This window comes from Lynx canadensis, chromosome A2, assembly GCF_007474595.2.
Source record: "Lynx canadensis isolate LIC74 chromosome A2, mLynCan4.pri.v2, whole genome shotgun sequence".
In the NCBI taxonomy this organism is placed as follows: domain Eukaryota; kingdom Metazoa; phylum Chordata; class Mammalia; order Carnivora; family Felidae; genus Lynx; species Lynx canadensis.
The window spans coordinates 116,537,553-116,557,059 of NC_044304.2; the positions used below are offsets into that span (position 1 = coordinate 116,537,553).

The window sequence follows — 19,507 nt, forward strand, 5'->3', positions numbered from 1 at the left end:
CAAACCAGGAGCATGGTTATGCTGGAGAACATTGCAGGGCAGTGGGAAGACTAAACTGCCTCATACCCAAGCATTTTAAATGCCAGACATTCAAGAATGAACTTTCTGGGATGACTTTTTAAAACAAAAGAAACCTTTCAAGACACAAGGTGGCCTCAGAGGGCAGACACCCAACTGTTCTATAGGGTAAAATGCTATGTCACAAGCCAGTGAAACGTCTTTCCTTCACATTCAAATTCCACACTGGGCCTACACTGCTGCAGCCACTCCAGTCTTCACGGTTCACAGGAGGAGAATGGAAAGGCTGCTGCCCAAAATAGTTTAATAAGGCCAGCAATGATTCATGGAGTAATAACAGGCCAAGCAGGCAGATGCCTGCAGAACTGGGGCCCAGCTGAGAGGGGGGTTCATGGCTCAAGGTTACAACAGAGAACAAAGAGGACATTCATTACACATGTTCAAGGAGGGAAAGATCATTAGTACCACCTGCAAAATCCCAAAAAGGAAATCAAATGTGAGGTAATTCACCTTGACAATTTATTAATGCCATCCTAGAGTTTAACAGCTTTGTTTGTTTGTTTTGAGAGAGAAAGAGAGAGAGAGAGAGCATGAGAAGGGCAGAGAGAGAGGGAGACACAGAATCCGAAGCAGGCTCCAGGCTCCACGCTTTCAGCACAGAGTCCAACGCGGGGCTTGAACTCACAAACCGCGAGATCATGACCTGAGCTGAAGTCAGATGCTTAACCAACTGAGCCACCCAGGTGCCCCAATGCTGTCCTAGATTCTAAAAGCAATAGACTCATAAAGGTCAAAAGCAACCATGCAAACAAAAGCCTTTAGCATGTCTTCTCTCTCAAAGGCTCTCTGATTTAGTCTCAAAATTTATCTTATGTTTATGAATAGTTGAAAAGAAACAGAAGATGTAAAGGAGAACAAAACTACTCAGAATATTATAAAGATACCAACAATCATAGGCCAGTCTAAAAACCAAACTTGAATAATGTCCCAATACAGAACACTTAGGTCATTAATGATATTTCTGATTATACTTCTGTTCCCAAAGAAAACTAACAGTTGAGCAAAAGTTCAAGCATGCTATGCAAAAAAAAAAAAAAAAAAAAGAAATAAAGAAAAAAAAGAAAAAAGAAAAAAAAAGAAAGAAAGAAAATTGGCTTTTTGATAATTAATCTATCTTAAATTCCAGTTGAGGCAAGTATTTGCATATGCTTCCAGTTCTGATCTGAAGTCAACGTTTACATAATTAGCTATTAGACAAGTACACAGATGGGTAATTCACAAAATTAATCACTATCTGCTTTTGCTATCAGAATTTGGTACTTCAGCCAAAGAGAGTCAAACATACCTATGCAAAGATAACATATAAGAGTTACATACAGCACAAATGGAAAGGGTAAAAGAATAAACACTAAAATTCATTGGCATTACAGTGGTTTAATCTAGAAATAGCAGCATGGATAAGACGAGAAAAGCAAAGTTTAAAAGAAGGAAGAGACAGAATGTGATGAAGCGGATGAGAAAAAGCAGGCCATATGTGTAATTGCTCTAAAATGGGACTCTGAGAGAAAGTCAATTTTCTCAGCTGGAGTCAAAAGTAAAGAGTCTGGAAGTGATGGAGGAAAAAGGTCATGTGAGAGCAGTTTTTTACATGTGAAAAGGTAAATCTCACCACTTTAATGAGTTTTTCTGCCTGCCTCCGGTATAAAACACCAACATCCATGACCTCAACACATTTTTATTCAAATGCTACCAGATAACCACAGCATGCTCAACACTGATCTCATGGACAAGTAGAAGTCTTCTTTGTTGGACATGTGAGAAGCAATAATCTTTTCATTATATTCCTCTCCTGTGTCTGAGTTGGAAGCTTTAATGACAAATGACTGAGTTCCTGAGATCAAAGACAAAATTGCCCAGTAATAGAAGTAAAATGAAAACAACTGTCAAAAGACAACAACAAGAAAAAAATACCTACAGCAAATATTAGAGTATAAGGTACCTGCTGAGCCAAAATGGAAAACAACCCTCATTTAACAGGTACTTTGCCAAAAAATATATCTTTGTTCCCCCTAAGCACTGAGGAGTAAGAAGTACATTATGTTTTCCAGAAACCTGTGTCCAGGCTGGTCTTCTTAAAATCAGATTAAAAATCAGGATGAACAGAGGTGCCTGGTTGGCTCAGTTGGTACAGTATGCCACTCTTGATCTTGGGGTCATGAGTTCAAGCCTCACGATAGGGTGGGTAGAGCTTACTTTTTAAAAAACCAGGATGAACACACCAGAAAAACTTAGTATAACTACTCAGATGGTTTTATCCTTTAAAGACTATAAAACTGAGTTTGCCATGCAGCTCACCTTTGAGTGAATCTTCTAGAAAAATTTCACCCTTGAGAAGCAATGTAATGACCTATGTTTTAGACGGGATGCACTTTCATTTATATCTTCTATTCCTTGGTGCAGAGTTCAATATCCTTGGGCTTTGGGCAGATGGAAAAAACAGAAGTTACAATTTTGCTGAAATGCCTTCTTCCTAAGAGAGTTAATCGTCCCCACTGCACAGGGCTGACTCACTTTATGTAATGCATGATCTTGAAAATTGTAGTCATTGAAAAGTGATTTTTAAGAACATAGTAGTAGCTTTTTCTTTTTTGAGATAAGATCCCTTTCGAAAAATACGTACAAGTTCACTCATCACAAAGTTATTTGTACGAATAAAACCTCCAGAAAATGAATGGAGAATTGGTTATATAAACTATTGTATATCCATACAGTAACCTGTAAGACACCCATTAAAATAGTAAAACAAGAATGAGGAAGATTTCTTTAACTTAAAAAAAAATTATAGGATCACAAGAAGTTGCCAAAACAATGCAGTGTTCAGTGTACCCTTCACCCAGCTCCCATCAATGGGACTAGTTATGTATAACTAGTCAAAATCAGGAAATTAACATTGGTACAACACAATTAGCTAGACTAGAGACTACTCTGATTTCACCAGTTTTTACATGCACTTATTTTGTACGCATGTACACGGTTTTCTATAAAATTTTATCACGTGTATATTCATGTACCCATCACAACTAACCTACAGAATTGTTCCATCACCACAAAGGAACTAAAACAGAGAGCCTTTTGAAGTACAACTAAGTGTTAACATGTCTTAGTCTGGGTGATGGTTAACACCATCTGGTGATATGGGTGATGCTTAACATTTATGTGTTTTAGAATGTAAGTTGCCTGAATTTAAAAAGAATGATGATGGGGTGCCTGGGTGGCTCAGTTGGTTAAGCACCTGACTTCGGCTCAGGTCACGATCTCAACAGTTTGTGGGTTCAAGTCCTGCATCGGGCTCTGTGCTGACAGCTCAGAGCCTGGAGCCTGCTTCAGATTCTATGTCTCCCTCTCTCTCTACCCCTTCCCCTGCTCATGCTTTCTCTGTCACTCTCAAAAATAAACATTAAAAAAAATTTTTTTAAGAATGATGATAAAGCTTTATTGATTGACATGGACAAATATTTCAGATTAGGTTAAAACAAGTTATAAAACAGTCTTTATGAGAGGATCCCGTTTTCGTATAATTATATGTCTCTATGTACCCAGAAAAAGAAATCCCAAAACGCTAAAATTTAATTATCTTCTAAAAATTATATTTTATGTTTCTGAATATTTATTTTGTAATGTATAAGAATTACTTTAATAAAACAGAGGGAAAGACCCCCCCCCCCCAAAAATGCATATATTTTCAAGGAGGGAATCTTTTTTTTTTTTTTTATCACCACCTAATTCATTCTTAGGTTTCTCCTGGTTGAAAAGTTAACTTTTATACCTCCAATACAATCCTTTTTATCACTCCTCTAAAATGCAATGTCAGTCAACTTTACAATGAATGGGCCTCAGGCTATCAGTTCTAGTAAAAGATGAACTTGAAAAGGCCTTCCTCCTGAAGCTCAGTGTGTTAGAATATGTCGTGATTTTTCAAAGGAACCTGACACACTAAATACAGACTGTATTTAGGGCTAACTTTTCCTCTCACAATTTACAAATACAAAACAAAACCACTACATTCTTTAGATACAAACTTCAATGATCACAGACCATGGGCTAACTTATACAAAAGGGTTCCACGGACCTCAAAATGCAGAAGACAAATATCCTGCTCTTAACAAGGTCAAAATTGCAATTCAATAAGCCAAGTTCTATACCACCAGCAAGAATAAAGTCATGGGATGGGCGCCTGGGTGGCTCAGTCGATTAAGCCTCCGACTTTGGCTCAGATCATGATCTCGCAGTTCGTGAGTCCCATTCCCCTTCCATTGACTGGCTTAGGCAAGGGCACGTGATACAATCCTGGTCAATGGGAGCCCAGGGCCAGTTTGAAGAGGAAATACATCTACCATGCTATGAATGACAAGGAGGAAAGACTAAAGAAATGGGATCCTAATGATGCTGTCAAACCATTACAATAAGCTAATCTGAAACTGCCCTACTTCTAGATTTCTTTTATGTAGCCTCTAATTTATGCCTCTTGTGTTTGGGTTTCCTGTAATTTAGGCCAAAATCATTCCAAATGATGGAATAGTCAACAGTATCAAACTTATAGACGGGCAAGATGTCATTGGGAGGCCCTGGGACATGGGATTTAGAATGGAATAACACAGTTCTGTCACTGAGGGGGGAAAGTATCAATGACTCTGGGGGCTGCATATAAAGTTGGGAAAATTGCTCCTTAGTGACCTATTTCTAGATAAAATGAGGGTAAGCTCAAATGCTGAGAACGAGGTGGAAGAAAGTTGCATCTCTTCTTTTTTTAAGTCTATTTATTTTGAGAGAGAGAGAGAATGCATGCAAGTGGGGGAGGGACAGAGAGAGAAAGAGAGAGAGAGAGAATCCCAAGCAGGCTCCGTGAGTGCAGAGCCCTACGTGGGGCCTGAGGCAGGGCTCAAACCCAGGAACAGTGACATCATGACCTGAGCTAAAGTGGGCCCCTTAACTGACTGACCCACCCAGGCACCCCAAAAGTTGCATCCTTAAAGAAAATAATAAAGGTTTAGAACAGCTGCTACAGAAAATGGGAAGGGGTGCAACTTTGGACCAGCAAAAAGATTTCCAAGTAATCTCTTAACTTCTGTTAACCTTAAAATCATACACTGGAGTAAGGAAGCCAGCGGCCAGTTATAGAGTGAGTTCAGAGTTAGAAGAGTCTGTGGTTTCAATTCAGAGATGGAAAGAGAAGGGAGTACTTCTATAGAAGGCCAATCATGAAGAAACTGCTGTTGACAGAGTGAGAGTCATCTGCCAGTGACAGATAATCAAAACTATTGACTATGCCGTCCAGGTACACCAGGGAAAAAGTGAAGGAGTGGGGAAAGTAAAGGCCAAACACAGAAAACAGGGTGGGGATCAAGGGAATAAATACACAGACAGTCTGAAGAACAGGTTTAGTGGGAGAACGCAGACAGGAAAGGTAGAGGCTCTGATGGAGGGAAAGGTATCTCAGAAGCGAGAGTCCTAGGCCACTGAGTGGGTTGTCGAGGTGGTGTGGAAAGGAAGGTCACTGACACCAAGGAGACGGGGCACAGTGAATGAGGACATCAGATTAGTCCCCAAAACAGTGCAGCCCAGGCCAGGAGCCCAAAGGAAATCAGGAGACAGTTACAGAGAGCTGATACCCGCCCCAAACAATTCTTCTCATGTTTCTTCTCGTTTCTGGACACTTACGAAATCCAAAGATTCTTTTAAGAAGGAGAACTCTTCTAGCCTAGGCAACGGTTTCAGGCAGGTAGCTTTTTACAGATGTATACAAAATGTGACCATGAACCCTAGGTAAATCCTAGAAAACCCAGTCTATTACCAGATAAGTCCTCCTAATTGGGTCTTCCTTCCTACCAATTTAAAATGCCCTTGAGGAATGAAGTGGGAAAACTGCATTTAAGATGTTTCTTAAAGTTTCTGCTTCCAGCATTTCCCTTTTTTCTTTTCCCACTGCCACCTGACAGGCTCAGGTACAAACTACTGATCCTTGCCTAGATGACTATAATAAGCACCTGCCTAGCTTGCCAACCGCTGGGCGCTCCTCGCTCAAACCAAACCAGTCCTCCTAGAGTAGCTCTGTGATCACATCTCTCCTCCCTGCAAATATCTGCAGTGACTCATCATGGCCCAGGGCGCTGACTTTCAAGGTTGAGCTCTTACAGCCACTACATTCCCTGAGAGGGTTCCACGTGCTCCCACCATGGAAATCAAATGAGGCAATCTTTTCTCAAACTGCAAGAAGAAAAAAAAATAATAGATGTAACAGATACTTTTCCTCCATTTTAAGTTTCTCTCTTTTTCACCAACTCCCTCTTGTCCGCATTACCATCTAATAGAAGAGATACCTAATGTAACATAATGGATTTAGTTACTTGAAGCATGAGTACATCATTTCATAGAATTCTTCTGTGTGCAAATCTTGCAAACAAATGATACACAAAATAAAGTCTATCTATGTACAGGTGGTATTTGAGGCCCTCCCCAGTTCTGACCCAACCAACCTCCCTTTCCAATCTTATCTCTCACACTTTAGTCCACTTACCCTAAATGCAAAGCAAGCTGGACCGGCTTCCTAGTTATTTATATCCACACTGATCTCCCTAAGGACACAAGCTTCGTATTGCTCACACTTCTCTATGTCACATAGAACACAACAGGAAGGAAGAAGCTTTGCTCTGCAGGCCCGCTGCTTATCTGCTTCACATACTTTGGCCACAACCATAAATGAATGTTGAGTCCACCTGACTCAAGTAACCTTACCTTAAAAATCTCAGGAAGGGGCGCCTGGGTGGCGCAGTCGGTTAAGCGTCCGACTTCAGCCAGGTCACGATCTCGCGGTCTGTGAGTTCGAGCCCCGCGTCAGGCTCTGGGCTGATGGCTCGGAGCCTGGAGCCTGTTTCCGATTCTGTGTCTCCCTCTCTCTCTGCCCCTCACCCGTTCATGCTCTGTCTCTCTCTGTCCCAAAAATAAATAAAAAACGTTGAAAAAAAAAATTAAAAAAAAAAAATCTCAGGAATTTATTTTATGAAACTTTAGAAAGAAAATAATGGATTACCTGAAAAGAACAGAACTTGCAGAGTATGGAATACTCTATGCCAAATTTATTAAATAGTCCGGGTAAGTATAGACGTTCTCATATACCACGATAATAATGAGTGCAGAGATCAAAATAAGGAGAAGAGCCGCCCCTCCTGACACAGCATTAAGTTCACTAGAAGCCATGGGTGACTAAACTCATGACCGTCCAGCTCCTATCCAGACACTTTGCTGCTTTGTTCCCTGGATTTAGATCCTTCACAGGCCTCTACTCTGCCGCATGACAATCCACATATGCCATGCTGCTGGTCATCGGAATAGGAACGTCCTGGTAGCAGGTCTCATTTACTCAGCGAGAGAAAATTCAAAGTCCCGAAATGGGAAATTAGGACAAATGCGAAATACAAATGTTTCTGTGCTTCTAGGATCGTGGCCATTCTTCTTCCTGTTGGGTGCAAGTCTTCAGTCCCTTTGCTGAAATCTTTGAGGCCAGAAATATATAGAATTGGTTTTGTTTTTAATTTTAGAAAGGTAATATGGCATGTATGTCATATAAGAACAGCTCCAGCAGGACCTGGAGTGGCATCTCATGGTCCAACACATTAATATTTTTATAGCAAAATGTGTGAACGCTCCTATTAACTCGAACAAAGACCACACATAAATAGCTTCAGGCCAGACTTGGCCATCAAATGAGCTATAAAACAAAACAAAACAAAACAAAACAAAATAAAATCAAAACCTGTTGCTATCCAGATTCACAATTGTGGGAAGAGACTGGGCTATAACTAACTGTGCAATGCTGAGCTTAAGGAGGTGACCATTGCTATTGTCCCTTCTGCAAAGACAGCAGGCTGTTATGGCAATGCCTGCCTGGAAAGGCCATCCTCTGTGGCTCAGAAGAGAACTCGGATTCAGGGACCACAAGAAATTTCCAGGTCAGATGGATGCTCAGAGGGCTCCCCCCCATAACTTACAAATTTCCTCAATTTATTAGTTATTTTAAGCGCTATATATCACTAATACGTATCCTGACTGTGGCAGTGCAGGGTTTTAGGATTTAACCGATTTATGCCACTTTCATAATTGCACTAGGCACAGTGCTGTATGGCAATATTCACACCCGAGAATCTGACTCATTCCACAGTGCTCTGGTTCAGATCATAGCAAGTCATGACACAGTGAGCCACGCAAGAATGCTTATGTCACAGAGGCAGCTTTACATATCTGCTTGTTACTCCTACAAGTTCAAGGAACAGAGAGGAAATAATTCAGTCTGTTCATTCATTCAGTCATTTCATTCCAAAACAAAAATCACAAAAAAGAACTCCAGCTTCTCAACTGGCCCCTCTCCACCAAAGATTATTGAGCATGAGGACACGCCCATTTACAACTTTCTAGGACCCAGCTTCCTGGTATTTAGTAATCAGCAAGTTCATCAGCATAAAGCTTAAACAGGAAATAAACAAAAATGAGCCAGAAAAAAATGGGCACATGCATACCCAGGGATGTAAATAAAAGTGTTTATGTCAATTTGTCTCATTATTTATGTGTGATGTCAGTTTGCATTTCCACAGATTAGGTTTCGGCATAAAGGCACACCTGTATTTGACATAGATTGGAGGAAACATAGCCCAATATTAAAACCAAAACCAAAACCTATATTTCTCTATATTCTCTATATTTCTCTAAAGTCTTCAAAGCTTACAACTGAGAAAGGAGAATCCTTTTTCTCATATCAATAAATAGGAAATGCTCACTCTCTTTCAACAGTCCTATGAATTGCGTAAATTGCTGGGATGGGGCTTGGGATTTGCCAGATACATGGATCCACATTATCTGCTCCTTTTGGAAGACCTATCTGTAGTGACACCTAAAAATGCCATTATTTCCCCCCATCCATACCTCCACCTTCAAAATCACCCCTACAACAAAATACCAAACTCACAATGAGAAATGTAGCGCCTCAAATCTCATCTTCATAGCTTCTATATTTGCTTTTCTAGACATTTTAATGACCTAAATAAGAACATACTTTTCTAAGAAGGCCATTAAAGAAGATCAGGGTTAACACCATAAATCTATATCTATGCATATCTCCAAGGAAACCCATCTAATATTAGAGCCATGCTAAGAAACAGATTCAATTTTGAAAGAAACCAGGCAAGTAGAATTTAATAAAATGGAAATGTGACTCTAAGAAGAGCTTTCATGTTCCCTGATGCTGACTGTATCCTCACTATGACACAACTAAATTGGGATGAACTACTGAAAATGTCACTAACCAGAGTCAGTATTATAAACAGATATGACTTTGGCTGGTCCATTCTGAATCTTCCTTGACACTCATCATTGTACTCTGGGGTAATCCATGTCTGATGCTTACCTTGTGTTTCAGGTTAAGCACAAACTAGAAGAGGCAATAACAGTCAAATTAAGAATCCTTTACTCAACCAGTCTTCCCCACACGAATACGAAACTATAAGTAGTCAATAATTTCCTTTAAAATGCAAAAAAAAAAAAAAGGAAGAAATTAAAGTTTGTCAATCTGAAGTCAAGAATAATTCAAGGAAATAATTTTGTGGCGCCTGGGTGGCTCAGTCGGTTGGGCATCCGACTTCGGCTCAGGTCATGATCTCGCGGTCCGTGAGTTCAAGCCCCGCGGCGGGCTCTGTGCTGACAGCCCAGAGCCTGGAGCCTGTTTCAGATTCTGTGTCTCCCTCTCTCTCTGACCTTCCCCCATTCATGCTCTGTCTCTCTCTGTCTCAAAAATGAATAAACGTTATAAATAAATAAATAAATAAATAAATAAATAAATAAATAAATAAATAAAATAATTTTATTGGGGAGAAACCAAAGATTAAAAAGCTATTTGACTTGGAGGGATAATGGGGTGATCACATTCTTTATATTCTAAAATACCACTTTCTGGTTACAAATGTGGCTGTAACATCTTACTTACACTTATGAAACTTTGAGCAAGAGCTTTTATTTTCTTATTTGCATTAAACTTACCTGACTCAGTTACTTAGATTACAATGGTGATGCTAAGAAGAAGAAATTTCATGTGTTAAAAATGTCTTTAAGAATAAAAAATCTTGGGGCACCTGGGTGGCTCAGTCAGTTGAGCGTCCGACTTCAGCTCAGGTCACAATCTCGTGGTCCGTGAGTTCGAGCCCCGCGTCGGGCTCTGGGCTGATGGCTCAGAGCCTGGAGCCTGCTTCCATTCTGTGTCTCCCCCTCTCTCTGCCCCTCCCCCGTTCATGCTCTGTCTCTCTCTGTCTCAAAAATAAATTAAAAAAAAAAAAGCATTAAAAAAAAATTTAAAAAAAGAATCAAAAATCTCAAGGCACCTGGTTGGCTCAGTCAGTTGAGCATCTGAGTCTTGATTTTGGCTCAGGTCATGATCTCAGGGTTCATGAGATTGGGATTCTCTCTCTCCTCTCTCTGCCCCTCTCCCACTTGCACACAGGCATTCTTTCGCATGCTCTCTCTCTCAAAATAAATAAACATCTTTTTAATATAAAAAAAAAGAATTAAAAGCCTCAATAAACCTGACCCCTCTCTCCCTCCTAAAAGACAAGGAATGCCAAGGACTCTTCTGTAGGCTCTATTTTATCCAAAGGTTTGTACCACAAAATGGTATTTGTATTTTTCTCATCTGGGCAAGGTACGTAACTCCTCTGTGTGGCCATTCTTATTTAACAGTGACATATAAATTAATGAGCAACCTACATCTACACTGTCATCAAAAATACTTTAGAAACCACAAATAACCAGCAATAACTCTGGCCCAGTGAGTCAACATCTAATTTTTTTTCCCCGAAGTATTCCATGGTTAGCTTATTTCTTATATTTGAGCAAGCAACATCCATAAGCCAAAACAGCCACCACCAAGTTACTTGATAAATTCCACTGAAGGCACTATTTGATAATAAAGAGACAAAAGAAAATCTACTTTATTTCAAATCAAGCACCATTTCTCTTCCACATGACAAGCTTTCCTCCCTTCAAGCAAGTCTTCTTTTTCCAGGCTGAGCATCTCCATTTCATTCACTCATTTCTCACAACAGTTTCCTGTCTCTTCTCCATCCCTGCCACTCCCCTAAGGTGAGAATCTGTTGTGAGTACATGTTCTGACCACCTGACATAGTGTCCTGTATCTACTCACTCAACAAACGCTTAGTGAGCATCAAGTGTTACTCTAGGAATGGGGGATACACCCCTGGCAAAGTCACTGCCCTCTCCAAGCTTAGCATCTCATGGAGCACCTAGAACAATGCTTGACACAAAGTAAGCACTCACTAATTATTTTTAAAAATATCTCTCATGAGGGGCGCCTGGGCGGCTCAGTCGGTTAAGCGTCCGACTTTGGCTCAGGTCGTGATCTCACAGTCCGTGAGTTCAAGCCCCGCGTCGGGCTCTGTGCTGACAGCTCAGAGCCTAGAGCCTGTTTCAGATTCTGTCTCCCTCTCTCTGTCCCTCCCCCGTTCATGCTGTCTCCCTCTGTCTCAAAAATAAATAAACGTTAAAAAAAAAATTAAAAAAAATATCTCTCATGAAATGTAGTACCTGCATTTGAACACGATGATTCCAAATGTAAAGGTTGTGTTAAAAGTGGCATACTTTTATATGTGTTATAGTGACATGATTACTGACAGCTAGGGAAAAGAAAAAACTAGTAGTAGGTACAAGACTTTGAAAAGCTTAGCTGTCTAGACTTTCTTTGCAACTCATTGTATAGCTCAAGGACATAACTACGTTAGTCACAGTGTAAGATATCAGATGTTCATGGTTCATAAGAGGTTCACATTATGTCTGCACTCTGTTCAAAAGTGCAGATAATACATTTTAGAGAGTTGCAAGACACAGATGATTTGAAAAATTTTATTTCTTTGTACTTGTTCCAATTACTATTGCTATTTACATTAGCAACTTTGAACAACTATTTTATATGGCTCATAATTCAGAAGGGTCAAGAACTTAGGAAAGGCTTGGCTGGACAGTTCTAGTTCAGGGTCTCAGATGCTAGATGGGGCAGATGTCATCTGAAGGCCCAATTGGGTGGATGTCAAGATGGCTCCCTCACAAGGCTGGGAACTAATTCTGGCTGTTGGCTGGGAGCTCCTTCACATGGCTTTTCCAGCACGGAAACCTCAGAGTAGTCCTATTTCTATACCACACTTAGCTTCCCCAGAACTAATATCCCAACAGAAGTAGGCAGAAGTTTGATGGCCTTTTATGACCTAGTATTATAAGTCAAATAGTGTCATTTCTGCCATATTCTATTGGTTGAAGCAGCCACAAGCCAACTCATATTTAAGAAGAAGGGTACACAGGCCCCACCTATCAACGTCAGGAGAATCCTGGCCACTTTTTAAAAACTGCCACAGTTCTTAAGGGATAAGTTTCAATTATTTTTAAAATGTGGCTAGGTAAAATACTGCATTCTAGATATGAGTCATTATGAGGGAAATATTATCTGTTACTTTGCTCAGTCCAAATGTCTTCTTTTGTTAAATGAGTTAAGCTTACCCAATTGATTTGCTAACAAGAGAGTCACAGAACAGCTTTCAAACTTTGGTACTCCTAAGCAACAAAAGGCCACAAGAGCACGGAAGTCCTGCTCTTAAGGACTTCTTAAGGACGGGCTCCAGGCCCACCTTACCCGCTCCAAGTAGCAATGATTTCTCCCTCCTCTTCTCTGCTCCCTTCACTTCTCATCATGTACTTGGAACTGATGAGCTACAGAAGCAGGTGGGAGCAGAGGCAGTGAGAGAGAGACAGAGAAGAGACTCCATCTTTGTGATTAGTTTTGTAAGGATAAGAACTATCTGAATTCTTTCTATCCCACAGCATCTAGCAGCCACCCAAAAAAGGTCTGCTCTTTCACCTGTGTTCAGAGACTTAGTGTTCATTATTCTTGCCCCATTCATACCTTTAAATAACTGAAACAAAGAAGACAATCTGGATGACAGAGGCTGGACTACTGAGTTCTAGAGAGGCTTAGAGCTGTCTAAAGCAAAGATGGGGAGTTGCCCATTGCTGACAGTGGTCAAGTCAAGGTGTGTAAAGAGGAGTAAAACACCACAGGGAGATTGGACTCAAAGACTCTCAAGGGCCTTTCTGAGCAAGAGCTCCATAACTCCATAATATAGGATTTATAAAATAAAAGCAAAATTGAATTCCGATAAATGTGTTACAAATTAACTTCACTATCCTTCCAAAAATGTATTAAAAATAGAGAAAAAGATGGCTAGGAAACTCTGAATAAAGCATCTTAGTTGGGAGGGCATGGGGGAAACTCTCTGGAAAACAGTTTTCTAAGATGTGTATGGAGAGTATACGGTTGCATATGATTCAGCATAGGAAACCAGTTGTTCTTAGTGGCGGTATCGCCACTTAGTCAACAGAGCAGTAATTAACTGAACAATATTCAGGAGAAAGTTTTAGACGTGACTGTCATGATCTGCCATTGAGTTACCAAAAGACACCACAGTCATGATTTCTCTGGGGCTCCATTTCTTCCTTGTCAATTTCTTGGCACCATATACATTCTCACTGTGAAATATGATTAGGCAATCTCACCACACCGGGAAGAATTAATGTTAGCAGCTCGGTGGGAATCCACCTAGAATTTACGGATCTATTTATTTACATTAATGGAATCATGTTTTACATATTGTTGTATGTAATGTATACTGCAGATTTCATTTAACAACACATTCTGGGTATCCTTCCATGATACATACAGACCAAAGCATAGCTTCATAGTATTCATTATATATTGTGTTTCACCAATTTTAGGAAATGCTTTTTCCTACATTTTAATATCTCTGATATTAGGTGTGCCTCACATTTAATGGCCACCATAGTTTACTTGGCAGCATATTTTTCTTCTTTAGTGGTACATTTTCTTTCTTAGTGGCACATAATGGTGGATCTTAGTATTAACAGCCTTTGATTCAATGATATAGTCAGCTGTACTTCAAATGTACTTTACACAACCAATCTACTTTTGGTGTTGGTGTTGACAACAGATACTCTTGATGCCCCTTGTCACATTCCCCCAGTCCAGTTCTGATTTTGGCCATAGCCATGGTAGGGAATTCCAAGTGGGGTAGATACAGGCTGACAACTCCCACCACAGGCAATACAAGGACCTCCTTTGTTTTCCAGGGCCATCTCTGAAGCTAAACACCAACTAAGTCTGACGACAGAAGTATGAAGGAATTCATAGCCTAGATTACAACCTCAACCAGGAGGCTGCAGGGGAGCTGTGTAAATGCACTAGCCTCCTTCCTTTCCAAAGGAGGAATCAGGGGGTAGGATCAAGCCCCAATTGCCTATAGTATCAGCATCATTACACATTCTAATTTTGGCTTATCCTCCCACCCTACCCCTTCCCCTGTTCCCTCAATACTGCTTCTTGAGATTGTCTCCCAAATAAACTACCACGCACACAACTTCTTCCTTAGGCAGTGTTTTGGGGGAAATCAAAACTAAGGCAGCGGTCATTTCGGTTATCTCTAGGTCTGTTTCTTTATCTATAAAATGAGAATGGAACTAAAATCCCTTCCAACTCTCACATTCTTAGACTCTAAGGGATCTCCTTCTTTATATCATAATGAGGGTGACCTCTTCAACCCAGAGGAGCAAACTACTTCTTACTTTCTCCTGAAGCTTGGTAACTCATCATCACACCAATAAGCTCTGATATTCCGAAACTTAATCATGAAACTTTTTGGTAAATATAGGACCAGGCCTTTGAAGTAGGACAAAGAGGAAGTTTTATGTTTCAAAAGTATGTTTGTACATCAACTGCTCAGCGTTTGCAATTTACTTTTCCCGCAGAAATGCTATAAATGATAGGCTCCCAAGCCAAGTCATTGAAAGTATTTATTCTGCAAAAGCACCAGCAAAAAAGTTCCTAAGGAAACACATAGTTTTACCATGCTTCATTTCTTAACCACAGAAAGTATTTAGCTATGCAACCAAGACTCCCAGAACAAATATTCACCCCACCCCAACACAAAGACCACAAACACACATTCTGGTGAAACATGATTTCTCAAGAATCAAAATGCCTATACCACGTTCATTTAAGTCCTTATAATTGGTGTTGAAGTGAAGGTAAATCAAGAAAAAAAACCTTACTCTCACCAGAGCTCTCAAAGGTGAAAACGGAGACAATTAAGTTCAATAAAACATGTAAAACTTCTTGGCCAAAGATAAGAGTAAAAGGAAAGAAAAAGGGCCATTCAGAACAAGTGTGCTCAGAATTAAAGTGGTTATATAATATGGAACTCAGATCACCACAAAGGACTGTTTAAAGTCAATGCCCAACAGCTGAAAACCAAGTTACAAAAATCACAAGAGACCAAATCTGAGGTTAAAAAAAACAGTTTCATATTTATATAAGGTTAAGCCTTAAATCTTAATTAATAGATCAAAATTGCATCTATATGAAATTCTATAAAAACCATACAAATAATATTTGTTCACTTAACATTTAAATCAACCACCAACCACCACCACCCACCCTCATAAAAAGACTGTCCTGATACTTGCAAATCACATATCTCACAAGGAGTCAATATCCAAAATATAGTAAGAACTCATGCAACTCAACAGCAAAAACACCAATCTGATTAAAAATGGGCAGAGGAACTGAATAGACATTTTTCCAAAGAAAACATACAGATGGCCAACAGGTACATGAAAAGATACTCAATGTCACTAATCACCAGGGAAATGCAAATAAAAACCACTATGAGATAGCACCTCATCCCTGTAAGAATGGCTATCATCAAAACGACAAGATACAAATACTAGCAAGGATATGGAAAAAAGGGAACCTTGTGCACTGGTGGTTGGAATGTCAATTGGTGCCACTGTGGATAGTAGTGTGGAGGCTCCTCAAAAAATTACAAATAGAACTACCACACGATCCAGCAATTCCACTTCTGGGATTTATCCGAAGAAAATGAAAACACAACCTCAAAACGCTATCTTTACCTGCATGGTGATTGCTGCATTATTTACAATAGCCAAGATATGGAAACAACCCAAGTGTCCATTGTTGGATGAATGGATAAAAAAAGTTGTGGTATTTATATACAATGGAATATCATTCAGCCATAAAAGAAGGAAATCTTGCCATTTGTGATGACAACATAGATGGACCTGAGTGAAATAAGTCAGACAAAGAAAGACAAACACTATATGATCTCACTTACAGGTGAAATCTAAAAAGAAGAAAGGAAGGAAGGGAGGAAGGGAGGAAGGGAGGGAGGGAGGGAGGGAGGGAGGGAGGAATGAAGGAAGGAAGGAAGGAAGGAAGGAAGGAAGGAAGGAAGGAAGGAAGGAAGAAAGAAAAAATGAACTCATAGGTACAGAGAACAGATCGGTGGTTGTCAGAGGTGGGGATTGGGGGGTGGGCAAAATGAGGAAAGGTGATCAAAAGATAAAATCCTGGGGCGCCTGGGTGGCGCAGTCGGTTAAGCGTCCGACTTCAGCCAGGTCACGATCTCGCGGTCCGTGAGTTCGAGCCCCACGTCGGGCTCTGGGCTGATGGCTCAGAGCCTGGAGCCTGCTTCCGATTCTGTGTCTCCCTCTCTCTCTGCCCCTCCCCAGTTCATGCTCTGTCTCTCTCTGTCCCAAAAATAAATAAACGTTGAAAAAAAAAATTAAAAAAAAAAAAAAAGATAAAATCCTCCAGTTATGAAATAAATAAGTCCTGGGGATGTAACATACAGCATGGTGACTACAGTTCATAATACTGTATTGCATATTTAAAAGTTGCTAAGAGAGTAAACCTTAAAAGTTCTAGGAAGGAAGAGGAGGAGGGAGGGAGACTGACTTTCCTAACACCAATTAACTGATAACTGGGGCATCAGGGAATAGAAAGTGGATAGGAGAAAAATGAAGAAATCTGGGATTGTGGAAATTGACTGTCAAATAAATTACTCATAATCTTATGTAAAAATCTTTTTTCATGCCCTAACATAAGTGGATCCTTAGGTGATCTTTTTTCAAGTTTCTTAAAAATAAAAATGCTTTTAAAGGAAAACAACTCCTTGATCAAGTAAAAAGTAAACCATAATTATTTTTTCAATTGTGCACAGAGGATTTGTATTTAATTTCATATCCCTTCCAGTCAAAAGAAGAGAAAAATGAAAGGTAAATGCAAACCAAAACTGTCACAAAGTGATATTAACTATATATATACAGCCCATGGCTAAAAATGTGGACACCAAAACAAAAAACACTCCCAGAGGCAGGAAAAAAAATCTGATTACAAAAGCCAGAAGATTATTAGTGCTTATGACCTAAACCTTATTATTGTACATGTTCTGTTTTTTTTTCTTTTCCCCCAAGTTCCCTAGTTTACTGGTAAAGACGTAAGAGTTGAGCTTAAAGAAACAATATTCTTTCACTTTTTTCTCCCATGTAAGGGCTGACAAAAAACACCACAGGGGAGAAACCTGTATTAATCATCCTCATGGTTTGCAAGAAAAGCTCTTTATTAATTTCTGTCTAAACAAATACAAGTAAACAGAGACAAAACACTCTAGACACTACCTGCTGCAAAAGCTCTCAGAAATCAGACATAACACCCACAGTACATCTTTCAGCTTGAATGAATAAACACTTCCCGCAAGACCTCAAATGTTTTCATTTTCTTGAAACATAAAAGGGAGTCATGTTAGTTAAGCATGAATGAGACTGTAGAGAGCTTTTATATTGTTGATAGCAGCAATTCTTGGAGATACTATTAACTGGATTATATCTCCGAATAACTAAAAGGAAGAACATTAGTGAATGTGGAGGGGCCTCCTCCCAGCCACTCTTTGAATGCTTTGAAAACAGAGCTCAGGCATGGGTAGCTTTAGAATGCAACAGTCAAGAGGCACTTGAACTACCCAGGTACCAAAATGACACATAAAATTCTATGAATAAGGCTAGTATTTGATTGGGTTAGGATCAATAATCTAAACAAAATTAAGGAAAAGAATTTAAGAAGCTAATTAAAACATAAGTAGGTCCGCCTTTTATTTTAGGGGCAGGGAAACTGAGGCCCATAGACAGATCTGACAGCAACCATATAGCTGCTTATCTAGGTCTATCTTGTGACTGCTTTGACAGTCAGTACGATGCACTATAGCAGATAGAAACCTCAGAAGATAAGCTCTAATGTTCCCTGTCTGAAAAATTATTTTTAACATCTTTTCACTTCGTGTGTGGTTTTTGTTTTTTGGTTTTTGTTGCTGTTTTTGTTTGTTTGTTTGTTTTAAGCAAGCTCTAGGCCCAAAGTGGGACTTGAACTCACAACCCTGAGAACAAGAGTCGCGTGTTCTACCAACTGAGCCAGCCAGGTGCCCCTGTTTTTAACATCCTTAAACAGTACATACAATTGGGTGACATTTTTGGTGTCGTTCTACTAATTAAGGAAAGCCTCCCTGAGCCATCTCAAGCTACTAGGTGTTAAAATTTTTCACCTAGTTCAATGTAATTCATGCCAGGCAGACATATATTTATAGACAAAATTTTACAACATTCTTACTTCTATGTTCTTAATTCTATTCTTAATTCAACCCTAAAGAGATTATGCTTAGGTAATTTCCAGGATTCCCCCACCCTAACAATCTGCAAACCACCATCTACATCTATAAATAAGAGTACCATTAAGAATACCGTCAGAGTTCCCAGATCTAAACATCCCCCCAACAAATTCCCTTTCCCCTCCTCCATCACACCCAAAATAACTCTGCACTTTTTCAAACGCAATACCACCCTAAAAGGTGAAAACCTTAACTCACTTGAGTAGTGTGGCATCATCAATCTAACTGTTCTGGTGACCCATCGACAGCTCGATTCCCAATACCCAACCATTTGTCAGCTTTGCCAGGGAATCAGTCCGTATCTCTCCAAAGCAGGCAACTCTTCCCCGGGTTTTTTTGTTTTTTTGTTTTTCAGGGAGAATTACACCAGTAAGTTCTAATTTCCCATCCCTGAAGGAAAGGTTGCTCAGAGCTTGAGTTTTACTGCCCCTTATTGAAGTATAGCCTGCCTGCTGATTTACGACCAAATTTTCAATCATCACCTTAAACAGGAGTTTATTAACTGAGCACCTGTTATTATTCTCAGTATGACAGCCAAATAGATTAACAGAAAAAGGATTTAGTGAATTAAAAAACAGTCAGATGGTATCACTGATTAAGTACTTTGTGGCCATGGCCAGAAGCTTGCTTTACACAGAAGCTGCAGATTTATATCCACTTCCCATTTCAGGACCTGGCACAACAGATCCTCAGTAAATGCTGCATGAATGAATGAAGATAAAACCCCACATCACTTCACACCAAGTCACAGCTGAGGCTCCATTTTATAGACGGTCAACGCCATCTGGCACTGCATT

At 39.8% G+C, this 19,507-nt stretch overlaps 1 protein-coding gene across 5 annotated transcripts in view; it reads right to left on the reverse strand.

Annotated features, from left to right (window-relative positions):
• OSBPL3 (oxysterol binding protein like 3) overlaps positions 1–19,507 on the reverse strand; it is a 175,394-nt gene that overhangs the window by 126,211 nt on the left and 29,676 nt on the right. The window contains exon 2 of one of the 5 annotated variants that reach the window (XM_030308113.1): positions 2,374–2,495. The exons of the other annotated variants lie outside the window; for them this stretch is intronic. The gene's annotated coding sequence lies outside the window, so the exon portion shown is untranslated. The remainder of the gene's footprint in view (positions 1–2,373; positions 2,496–19,507) is intronic. 5 annotated transcript variants of the gene reach the window in all.